Source organism: Perca fluviatilis, chromosome 23 (genome assembly GCF_010015445.1).
Source record: "Perca fluviatilis chromosome 23, GENO_Pfluv_1.0, whole genome shotgun sequence".
Lineage (NCBI taxonomy): Eukaryota > Metazoa > Chordata > Actinopteri > Perciformes > Percidae > Perca > Perca fluviatilis.
Genome location: NC_053134.1, coordinates 26,975,344 through 26,988,422, shown reverse-complemented (window position 1 = coordinate 26,988,422; position 13,079 = coordinate 26,975,344). Strand labels below are relative to the sequence as shown.

The window sequence follows — 13,079 nt, the reverse complement described above, 5'->3', positions numbered from 1 at the left end:
TTGAACACAATGTTGCTCACCTTCTTCACTGGGACAGGGAGGGGCACAGTTAGGGGGAGACTGGGGTGCTGCTGAGTCATCTGTTGTTAAGTCTGCTAAAAGGGGCAGGGACAATGATTGAATATGAAAATCTTGCTAAACGTTTCCCTGCACTGATTAAATGGTGATTAAATGTAGGCTAACACTAGCCTAGTCTGTAGCTAGCTAGCTTATTCCACTATGGACATTAAGCCAACAGGTTAATACCACTCACAGACTAGAGGCTACCCACCTTTCTTGGTGAAAAACTGGGTTACAGTTTGACACCCTTTCCTTTGTTTTTCCTCTCTTTTCTCTCTTTCCTTTTTTGAAAACTAGATTTTGATATAACGTTACTTGGCAACATTGTGGTCACTGTAGTTCTGGCGCATCTACTGACTGCAACTAAACACCGTCGCTGAGTGCACTAAGGCAGGACCAAACCATTTCATGCAGATACAGGGGGGTGGTCGGTCAATATGGATGTTTACTTTTTGGTCAATGGGGATATTTAACTTTTACTGCCAAAACAAGTAAAACAAAGAGATCATTAATTTTATTATTATATTTGAAATATATATACTTGAATGATGATGGTTTAATAATTTTATATTAGTTTTTACCTATTTTTTGGGGCCCCTGTCAGTCATGGGCCCTTGGAATCGTCCTAACTTTTCCCCCCTATACGGCGCCCCTGATTATGCGATCGCATAATTCAATGCATAATCAGCCAAAGTCCGCATATTCATCGTATTTTTTCAAATATGCCGCACTTTCGCCGCATAAATTGCCGGTTTCCGCGCAAAATATGCGGTGCTTGCATGATTTCATAATCCCCACATTTACGTTGCAAAAAAGTCACATATATCTTAGCAGAAAGTTGAAAAAATTTTGCGTTTACTTCACACAAGAGCAGCCATTTTCCCCTGTTGCCATGGGAACGTTATGAAGTGACGTTATTACGCGACGTGAACATCATCGAAAAGCAGGTGTTGGAGGTTGAATTTGACATATATGTCAATGAATTTGACATGTACTTTGAGTCTCTTAAGTTGGTATCCAATAAGAAAGCTATCTTAATATCTGATGTTTAAGTGCTCCTGCTGTCTATATTATTAACGATTTTTGAAAGTCTGTCTCTTTTGTATCTTTTATTTCCCTCAGTTTAGACTACTTTTATTTTTACTTTAATATTATATTATTTGTATATATTTTTGTATCTTATTTGTTTACTTATTGCAATGACTGAATATCTGTAAACTATTTTTGGAAATTAAGCTTTAAAAAAAGCAGGGTGTTGGGGGAATCACTTTTTCTTCTCTTTTTCATCAAACCGCATTTTTTGCAAGTTCCCGCATTTTTTGCAAGTTCCTGCAATTTCATCGCATAAAATTGCATAAATATCCCGCATATTCCATCGCATTTTTTAAGAAAACGTGCCGCATAATCAAGGATTTTTGCCCGCAACAATCACAAAAAAGTTTTTCTGGAAGGACTGGTAAAACTGCTGTGGTTACTAACACTTGAGTGCATGTGTTTGCATGTACAGTATGTGTGTTATGTTGCTTCCCCTGCTTAGGCTAAATTCTAATGAGTGACTACTAAATATGAAGCTGAGGTTTCTGATGCCAAAAACAGCAGGTCCTCAGCCAACAGAGACTGGAACTGTAACAGTTCCAGGTGTGTATTATTTTAACTGTATTTGCATCTTTAAAAAATATCCATGTGTTGTTCCATATGTTGTGTCCATCATAACTGTTGTAAATCCTTTAAAATATGTTTAATTGTTGTATATCAGATACTGTTCGACAGTTTTAAGACAAGCCAGCATTTAAGTGTACAGCCTGCTAAGTTTCAGGGACTAAAATGTAGATGTAAAGTGTAGTGTCATATTACTTTTTTACTTTTTCTTACCTGTAAATAATAAAGAAATGTTTAATATTCTATATAGTGTCAGAGGCACTTGTGATTACTCCCGATACGTCTGCAGAGCCCAGTCAACCGGCGCTGCAGCCACCAATTGGACAGAGAGCTCAAAGTACGTTTTTGAATGTTTTTTATTTGAATTGTGTGAGATTTGAAAGATAGAATCAAGTCAAACACAAAATCTTAATATTTTGCCTTGTTATTATTCTTGTCTTACTAGGTCAGCCGGTAACCAGGCCATCAAGGGTCCCCAGCATTCCTCCTCCATAGCTTCCTGGCTATGACCATGATGGAACTGTTCTCACCAGCAGAGGATCTGGATGAAGACAGAGCTGGAATCGATGGGTCTCTGGCCGGGCTCCATTCCTGTGCGCAACCCCATGAAGATGGTGTCATTTTGGCGTTTCCCACCCCAGCCAGAATTAATTGACAGCATCTCTGATCTTCCATCCCCAAAGTACTTTCAGCTCCATCCCTTTTTTATATGGAAGCCAGAAAATGACTTAATGGCAAGGCTGAGGAACAATGACACTCTGCCATGCATTGAAGGTTGCGCTCAGGCCCAAGTTGCCTCTGCAGGTGTTGGTAGACCTCGTGTGATTGTTGGCATCACTGGACAGTACTACCTTTTTTTTTATTAATTATAATAATAATAATTAATTATAATGTGTTGAGTTATTTAAACAAACGATTGGGGAAATAAACGCCGCTTGTCCGCATGTTCATTGATAGAGCCTGAGACTGGATGTAGCTCTATCAATGAGAGCTAGCTATCCTCCTCTTAGAATTCCTCTGAAATTCACAAATATTCATTAACTTGAAAACAAAACATTTAGGTAGATGTTGTATAAGTGGCGTGACAAAATTCAAACTGTAAATATACTCGAATTACGCCGAAAATGAAGCAAACTATCCATGATTTGTAGCTACACGTAGCTAAAATTGAAGGGGCAGTTGCAGCTAACGAAACACCTAGTCTTCACAAATATTCATTAACTTGAAATCGGACACCGTTGTTAGCTTTATAAGACATTTAGGTAGATGTTGTATAAGTGGCGTGATGAAATTCAAACTGTAAATATACTTGAATTACGCCGGAAGTGAAGCTAACTATCCGTGATTTGTAGCTACATATAACAGCCGCAGCTAACGAAACATCTAGTCTTCAAAAATATTCATTAATTTGAAATCGGACACCGTTGTTAGCTTTATAAGACATTTAGGTAGATGTTGTATAAGTGGCGTAACATGTGTGTAACGTGGTAAGAGATTGCTGGTGTAACAAGCTCGCTGACCGCTCTCTCACTCTCACACACTGGCCATTTAGCTAGCAGTAAGAGGTGAGTTGCAGGCCCTGGAGCTCTGTCAGGGCAGCGGCATTTGGTTGTCCATTAGCCCAAAAGACGGTGACTTTGCGCGGGTATGGAGTGCTGTGGGCTGCCAGTCGTGACAGAGCTCCAAGTACCTCACAGCAGGCTGGGGTCTGTGAAGGAAGGCAGGCCGGGCGGCGAGGCAGCAGCACAGGCAGCACCGGTACTGAAATCCAACACACAGTCTTACCAAATTTGCAAATGGCCATCAATTTTCGTAAAACGGCCCATATTTGAGCTTTATATAGTTGATTTCTCGCTTAAAAAAGTCTCAGAAGTGAAATTAATAACGAAATAGCCCGACAAACAATGTATAACTTTGCAGTGTCTGAAATATGAGACCTGCGGTCGAGTCTCCCATGTGTTTCTAATTGGTTTGCTCAAACCAATCAGCGCGCAGCTCATTCTAAATATTCATGAGCATACCATATTTGGAAGAAAAGCTCTTGTTCCAAATAGAGCCATATTACAATAACTAAAATGCTATAATAAAATAGAATTCGGGCAATTTTCAGCGCAACCAATGTTACATACCCCATTAGGAGACCTTAAGGAACAGTGTAAAATACCCTATATAATCATTCTATCACTCCTTTAAAGAGGCATATGCCTTCTGTGGCATTCAGCCTGCCAACCCAACAAAGGCACACATTCGTGAGCACTGCAGGACCACAATTCCACAGCCTGAGGAGCTCGTCAAGAGAGTCGAGGGAGTCCAGCACTTTTACCTCGCAACTGATCCAAACGGCGTTCCTCTCTTCAAGCCCTCTATGCTGAAGACATGACGCATTCAGCGCATACACATCTTGCGCAGGTGCCTGAGTGATCCTGAGGTTGAAGGTGGGATCTTGTACAGGCACGGAGCACTGCAGCTAAACCACGTGCAGGGGGAAGGTGCTAAAGTTCCTGTGTGGATCCCCATCAGAGGCACTTCACAGCAAGAGAGATACCATTTCCATCAGGCTCAGTGGGTCAGTGGAACACGCGTCTCCACAGAGCCGTTCTAAGCCCAGGGGATGACAGGGGTGGCACGGTGGAATTATCAGCGCCTGGTGGACTTGAAACAGCCAGATGTTCACCTCCCAACTGTCTTTGATCCAGCTTTAATGGCAGAACTAAATGCAGTCTCTGAAAGAGTGCTGGGGCATGTGAAGTATGCGGCTTTTCATTTCACTGGCAGAGACACTGGAGAGAAGTTTGGCTTGGAATATGTTGAGCCTGGTTGCCGCCCAGTTCCTCTAGACTGGGATAAGCACAGGACAAGACAGACTTAACACCTGCCCTAAATCCCCCTCCTCAAAGCAGCCCACCCACTGCCCAGGCTTAGAGCCAGGTAAACATTTGACACTTGACAAAGTGGTGGACAAAACTTCTGTATAATTAGCAGTGTCTAGGTTTCAATCATATTAATAGCCTTTATAAATGAGTTACATCTTTCTTTTCTTAGAGAGGAGACAGTATGAGAACTTTATGTCATGTGTTATTGAATAGACTTTTACATAATCATCCATCAGCCATTCTAAACAAACTTACCAACTGGAAAGTGAGTTTTCACCCATACAAGTGTATGAATTGTTTGTGGTTTGTTTGTTTTATCTTTTTTTGGGCCAGAATGACTTATTGTACTCTGTCTTTTGTTGTTATAGAAACCAGAAGTCATGCAGCATGCTCCACCCAACAACCAAACTACATATTGCACAGTATTTAAAGCACCTCAGCAAACTGTTAAACACCAGCTCCTCTTTAAACACCAGCCCGGAAAAACTGCAAGAGAGGTGGGAACTCTGGCACTCTCTGACCAAGGGGAGTACGACTACCAGTGTGCCAGTTGTTACCATGCATGCTGCAGTTGTTAATCCACCACCACCAGTACAGACCCTGGCCACACCTCTAACTCAAGACTCTATTGAGAAAATAGTTAAAAACATAATGGACAAGCAGCAGCAACAACAGCCGGAACAAAAAAAGGCACAGACAAAAACATGTCTTTCCTGTGGCCAGCCAAAGTCGAGGTATGAGAATGATGGTTCTTCCATTCACTTCTTTTACCAGCAAGGCCCTGTCAGGTACAGTACAGGCCAAAAGTTTGGACACACCTTCTCATTCAATGCATTTTCTTTATTTTCATGACTATTTACATTGTAGATTCTCACTGAAGGCATCAAAACTATGAATGAACACGTGGAATTATGTACTTAACAAAAAAGTGTGAAATAACTGAAAACATGTCTTATATTTTAGATTCCTCAAAGTAGCAGACCTGCCAACCTGTACGCATTTTGCGTAGTATATACGCATTTTGACATAAACATACGGTGATACGATTTGTCACTTCAAACTACGCGAAAATCAGGTGACTGCTTTGAGTTCACTTGATGGTATAGTAGGCGGCTCGGCTGCGGTTACTGTAAAACACGCATGAAACCTAGCAGCCACGAGCATGCTGGGAAAAAAACTAAAGAAGAAGAGTTTGACCAATCACAGCGTCGGGTTCCTTCCTCTGTCAAGCGGGGATATCGGCTACTGATAGTAAAACGAAAGCATCAAATGCAGGTGTAACAAAATTAACTGTTACTAATGTAGGCTAATAAAAAACTGACCAGAGCCCGTCACTGGACGCACCGGAGGACCGAGACACAAAGTAAACACGCCTCTCCCGGGGTTAGCGGTTAAACTGAGCGGAGGATGTGCGGAATGTGTCGGTGTCTGTCGGACCTTGGCTGGCCGCTCGGCGCCTTCAGACAAAGCTCAAGCTAACAGGCTAACGGCTTATTAGCTAGCCAAACACAGAGCGGTAACATCTGCAAAGATTGGCTCTGTGAGCGCATTAATCTGCTCGGTGTGCGTCTTATAACAAACAGAGCGAGCAGCTGCCGGACTATAACGCCTATTGATCCGTGCAGGACTTCACTGTGAGCGGACTGTTTAGAGACCATGTGACCGGCAGGTAACGTCAAAGGTTATCTGCTACTGTAGCAGAGCTGCAAGGAAACGCTGAACTGAGCTGTGTGTTTTCAGTGTTAAACTCTGCTGCAGGTATTCATGCACGACTGCATGAATACCTGCAATACCTGAATACCATTACTACCAAAAGTAAAAGTGCTCATTATGCAGTGTAATATATTTTATTGGATTATATTATGATCCAATTAATTGTATTTAATATAATTAATGTTTTATTTAATTCAAGTAGCCTACTTGAACATAATTATTTTCTAGGGTTTAAAATGTATTCAGATTTGAAATTTAATGGCATTTTTTCCCGTGTGTGTCGCTGTGTTCATGAACCAGAACTTCGACAGTAAATCAGTAAGTTGCTACTCAAAACAGTTTTTCAAGGTTGGCAGGTCTGAAGTAGCCACCCTTTGCTTTTTTGATAGTGCTGCGAACCCTTGGTGTTCTCTCAATGAGCTTCATGAGGTACTCACCTGAAATGGTTTTCACTTCACAGGTGTGCCTTGTCAGGGTTAATTTGTGGAATTTTGTCCCTTATTAATGGGGTTGGGACCATCAGTTGTGTTGTGCTGAAGTCAGGTGGATACACAGCCGACAGCCCTATTGGACAACTGTTAGAATTCATATTATGGCAAGAACCAATCAGCAAAGTTAAGAGAAACAAGTGGCCATCATTACTTTAACAAATGAAGGTCAGTCAGTCCGGAAAATTACGAAAACTTTGAATGTGTCCCCAAGTGCAAAAACCATCAAGCGCTAAAACGAAACTGGTTCACATGAGGAGCGCCCCAGGAAAGGAAGACCAAGAGTCACCTCTGCTGCTCAGGATAAGTTTATCCGAGTCACCAGCCTCAGAAATTGCAAGTTAACAGCAGCTCAGATTAGAGACCAGATGAATGCCACACAGAGTTCTAGCAGCAGACACATCTCTAGAACAACTGTTAAGAGGAGACTGCACGAATCAGGCTTTCATGGTCAAGTAGCTGCTAGGAAACCACTGCTAAGGAGAGCAACAAGCAGAGGAGATTTGTTTGGGCCAAGAAACACAAGGAATGGACATTAGACCAGTGGAAATCTGTGCTTTGGTCTGATGAGTCCAAATTTGAGATCTTTGGTTCCAACCGCCGTGTCTTTGTGCGACACAGAAAAGGTGAACGGATGGATTCTACATGCCTGGTTTCCACCGTGAAGCATGAAGGAGGAGGAGGTTTGATGGTGAGGGGGTGCTTTGCTGGTGACACTATTGGGGATTTATTCAAAATTGAAGGCATACTGAACCAGCATGGCTACCACAGCATCCTGCAGCGACATGCCATCCCATCCGGTTTGCGTTTAGTTGGACCATCATTTATTTTTCAACAGGACAATGACCCCAAACACACCTCCAGGGTGTGTAAGGGCTATTTGACCAAGAAGGAGAGTGATGGAGTGTTGCACCAGATGACCTGGCCTCCACAGTCTCCGGACCTGAACCCAATCGAGATGGTTTGGGGTGAGCTGGACCGCAGAGTGAAGGCAAAAGGGCCAACAAGTGCTAAGCATCTCTGGGTACTCCTTCAAGACTGTTGGAAAACCATTTCAGGTGACTACCTCTTGAAGCTCATCAAGAGAATGCCAAGAGTGTGCAAAGCAGTAATCAGAGCAAAGGGTGGCTACTTTGAAGAATCTAAAATATACAGTCACCTGATTTTCGCGTAGTTTGAAGTGACAAATCGTATCACCGTATGTTTATGTCAAAATGCGTATATACTACGCAAAATGCGTACAGGTTGGCAGGTCTGCTACTTTGAGGAATCTAAAATATAAGACATGTTTTCAGTTATTTCATACTTTTTTGTTAAGTACATAATTCCACGTGTTCATTCATAGTTTTGATGCCTTCAGTGAGAATCTACAATGTAAATAGTCATGAAAATAAAGGAAACGCATTGAATGAGAAGGTGTGTCCAAACTTTTGGCCTGTACTGTATTTCTACTGCTCCACTAAGGTTTTTAAAGCCTATGGTGCTGAAGGTCTGACAAACCCAAAAATGCCCTTTAATGACTTTGCACAGACAGAGTTCTTTCAGCAAGAACTAGATGCCACAAAGAAAAGGGTGGAGGACAGAGGACAGCAAAAGAGGAAAAGGACCACCACAGAGGAGTCCCAGCCCACAGGTCGCAAGTGTCGGTTTTGCAGAATGGAACTGAAGCAGGGCCCAAACAGTCCTCATATTCACACTGGATTCCCTGGATTAGCAGGGAAGTACATTTACTGCCCTGCTAAAGTCTTTTCTATTTACATGGAGATGGAGATGACCTGGAAAGAGTTCCAGGAGTCTGCCTTTTATAAGTCAGAAAAACTGAGGTGGGAGGTCGAAAAGGGAAAATGACGGACATTGAGGGGGGGGATGTTTAGTGTGTATATACTGTATATTTTGCCCATTTCATATTTAATTTACATATTTTGTTTTGTGTATGTGTGACCTTGCACTATGGGGCTTGGTGTGTTTAAACTGGTGTTGTATTTAATAAACAAGACATTAACCAATATTTACATGTCTCATTAATAAGTGCATAACATTAAGAGAACAGTAAAATGTGTATAATTGAATGCAAAGGTTTTAAGAAATTGTAATGTTACACATACTAAGAAAACTAATATAAGGGAAGTCAAGTATTTGATACAACAGTGTCATATATTTTTTGTATATGTAGTATTTTAGTATTTAGTAATATATATATTTTGTTTAAGGTATTTATTTGACTAAAGATTAAAAACATACTAATGAAGCTCAGCGCAAATTCTTTCAGGAAGACGTCATTACCCCAATCACTACTCCATTCTTAAATCAAATCAGCTGTTCAAGAAGTGACGCTGTCAGTTAAACCAATCAGACTCGACCACGAGATTCAAGGGCCAATCACAGCCTTACAACTCTGCTTTAAATCTGTTCTCTCCTTGTGCTGTCAGCTGTCATTTCAGGCAAAGCGCTCGTCCCTCCTCCTCCCCTGCCTCCTCCGGTAGTTGTGTTTCTCCCGGCTGACCGCTCCGTTGCCTATTCGGTCCGGTCTCTGGTCTCTTCACCGCCGCCACCAGTGTCTGGACTCCATCGGGGGGTTATGTTCCTATTCCCTACCCCTTTAAGAAGATTAATTCGATGGAGTCCAAACTCCAAAAGACTTTCAATATCAATATCATATAGTTGAACAATAAATATTTTTGCATATCTGCAAACGAAGTCTCTCCTGATTGAAATAAATACCTATTTATCTTTCATAATGCATCACAGACATTGCCCCAACTGGGATTCGAACCTGCGTCCAGATAATAATTATTAAATATGCAGGAAAAAACGCAGCTTGTTCAGCACCTTGGACAGCGTTAATAATGCTGCAACTTCATTGGCTGTCACTGGCTTCCACCTAGGCGTCGGGTCTTATAGAGACAAAGTCAGACAACTGTAAGTCTCCCAACAGACACCAAATAATTAAACTAGGTAGCCTATTATCTGCATTATGCCAAATGTCATTAAAAGAGTATTATGTAAAAGCTTAAAAAAAACTATGAAGCATTGAGCAATTTAAAAATGTAAGCAGCTTGGCGGATTTGAGACTCAGCTTCCAGACCATGCAGCCACGATAGCCGGGGATCGGGGAGATAGAGAGAGGTAGTATGAAATACTACAACGCTTTATCAGCTGCGTTTGTTTACTATTTAGCTAGGTTTTACCGGCGAATATAGCACCGACTACAAACCCAGTGAAAGTGAGACTGATGAGCAGACTGAAGTTGGGTCCGGGTTGTTGCGCTGTTGGGTGCAACCATAGACTGTGTATTATTAGTCTATGGGTGTAACAGGGCATAGTAGGACCACTGGGACAGCTGCAACCATGATACTATGGCTTTTTCTCTTTTTTTCGACATACTATACTATGGCTTTTTTTAATAACCTTTTTGACGTACTATACTATAACTTTTTTCAACATACTATACTATGGCTTCTTTTTTCTCTTTTTTCAACATACCATAGTATGGCTTTTTTATAACTTTTCTGACATACTATACTATGACTTTTTGACATACTATACTATGACTTTTTTTCTCTTTTTTCGACATATTATACTATGATTTTTTTCTCTTTTTTCAACATACTATACTATGGCTTTTTTGACTATACTATTCAATTCAATTCAATTTTATCAAATTATAACAAGAGTTATCTAAAGACAGTTTACAGATAGAGTAGGTCTAGACCACAGTCTATAATTTACAAAGACCCAACAATTCCAGTAATTCCCCCAAGAGCAAGCATTCAGTGCGACAATGGCGAGGAAAAACTCCCTTTAGGAAGAAACCTCGGTGGTGAGAAAAACTTCTTTTTAGGGAGAAACCTTGGACATACTATACTATGGCTATTTTTTATAAACTTTTTGACATTCATTTTTATTTTATTTAACCTTTATTTAATCAGGTAGGCCGTTGAGAACAGGTTCTCATTTGCAACGGCGACCTGGCCAAGAAAAGCATAACAACAAACATTTTCACATTCAAGACAATACAGGAATACAGAATACAAAGTGAGGTGTAAGTAAGAAAATGGATATGCGAAAGTGATATGGTTATAACGCAATATATATGAATAGACGGTCTATATAAATGCTGAAATGTAGTGAAGAGTCAATATACAGTTAGTGCAAATAGTGGTCTAGGTGTTAATGTAGATCAGAAATAACACGATACAGTATGCATGAATAGACAATCTATATAAATGCTGAGATGTAGTAAAGAGTCAATGTACAGTTGGTGCAAAGTGTGGTCTACATGGTGATGTAGATCAATAATAACACAGTATACATGAATAGACAGACTATATCAATGCTGAAATGTAGAGATTGTGGTGTACAAAAATTGTGTGACAACAAAGGTGGGAGGAATAACAGTTGAGCATACCTGGGTGGATGAATAGTGCATAAGAACATGAACAGAATGATAGCAATACTATACTATGACTTTTTTTCAACATAGTATACCATGGCTTTTTTCGACATACTAAGCTATGACTTTTTTTTATAACCTTTCTGACATACTATACTATGACTTTTTTTTCACTTTTCTTTTTTACATAATGTACTCTGGTTTTTTTCGACATACGATAGGCCAATGGCTTTATAATCACTTTTTTCAACATTCTATTTTATGACTTTTTTGGACTTACTATACTATGTTTTTTTATCTCTTTTTCGACATGCTATACTGTGAATTCTTTTGACATTCTATACTATGGCTGTTTTTGACATACAGTACTATGGCTATTTTACACTTTTTCCAACATACTATACTATGACCTTTTTCAAAATACTTTGACAAAAAAACATGGCTTTTTATCATTTTTTTAAAACATACTATACAATTGCTTTTTTATCACTTTCTTCGACAAAACTACACTATGGCTTTTTTTATCACCTTTTCAATATACTATTTTACGTTGTTTTTTTTATCAATTCTTTCCGACATACTAAACTATGCCTTTTTTTGTCACTTTTTTCGACATACTATACTATGACTTATTTTCAACATTCTATGCTATGTCTTTTTTATAATTTTTTTTGACATACTATATAATGAATTTCTTTTTACATACTTTAATATGCCTTTTTTCTTATTTTTTTCAACATTATATAGTATGGCTTTTTTCGACATACTATGACTTTTTTATCACCTTTTCGATATGCTATATTATGTCTTTGTCACAATTCTTTTCAAAGTTTTTCTCACTTTTTCAACATAATATACTATAGTTATTTATCACTTTTTTTGACATATACTATGGCTTTTTCATCACTTTGTTTGACATACTATACTGTGAATTTTTTTCGACATGCTATACTATGACTTTTTTATCACTTTTTTTCAATATTATACTATGACTTTATCATGACTTTACTATACTCTGACTTTTTTTTTTTACCATTTTTTCAACATACTATACAATGACATTTTTGCACATGCTATACTGACTTTCGTATCACTTTTATTACTTTTTTACGTACTATACTATGACTTTTTTCAACATTGTACCTACTATGTCTTTTTCATGATTTTCAACAACCTTTTTCTTTTTCAATAAACTATGCTATGACTTCTTCATCCCTTTTTTTGACATGCGATATGTCAAAAATCTATGATGTCTATCTATCATAGATTAGATAGACATGATTAGAACTCCTTGTGGTGGGCACCCAGATAGCTCAGTTGGTAGAGCGGGCGCAGATATATATATATATATATATATATATATATATATATATATAGAGGTTTAGTCCTTGACGCAGCGAGCCAAGGTTCAACTCCGACCTGTGGCCCTTTGCTGCATGTCAACCCCCCCCCACCCCCCCTCTCCCTCTCTCCCCTTTCATGTCTTCAGCTGTCCTGTCAAATAAAAGCCTAAAATGCCCAAAAAATAATCTTTAAAAGAAAAAAGAACTCCTTGTGGTGATGAAATATCAATGGCAGATTTAGAGATTTTTATATATCCCTTTACAGTTCAGAGAAGATCCACTCCAATATTGCCTCTTACCTTAACATACTTCATTGCCTACTACTGCAGAGGAGGAATGCTCCATCTTAAATGCAGCATTTACACCAGAGGAAGTCTGGGCCATGATCCAGGCCATGCCGAATGGGAAATGTCCAGGGCGGGATTGAAATTCAACTAGAAGTTTTTGACGAATTTTGGCCAGAAATCTGTCAAATGTTTATACCTGCTATTAATAATATTCTGAAGGGTGATATTCCACCTTCTTGGAGATATGCTTCAATTAGCCTACT

General features: G+C 39.5%; 1 long non-coding RNA gene across 1 annotated transcript; it reads left to right on the top strand.

Moving 5' to 3' along the window:
- The first annotated feature begins 1,681 nt into the window (after positions 1–1,681).
- On the top strand, positions 1,682–2,355 carry LOC120553792. The gene is made up of 3 exons (XR_005638206.1): positions 1,682–1,698; positions 1,970–2,056; positions 2,165–2,355. It is a non-coding gene; the product is annotated as an uncharacterized LOC120553792 (long non-coding RNA).
- The last annotated feature ends 10,724 nt before the right edge of the window (positions 2,356–13,079 follow it).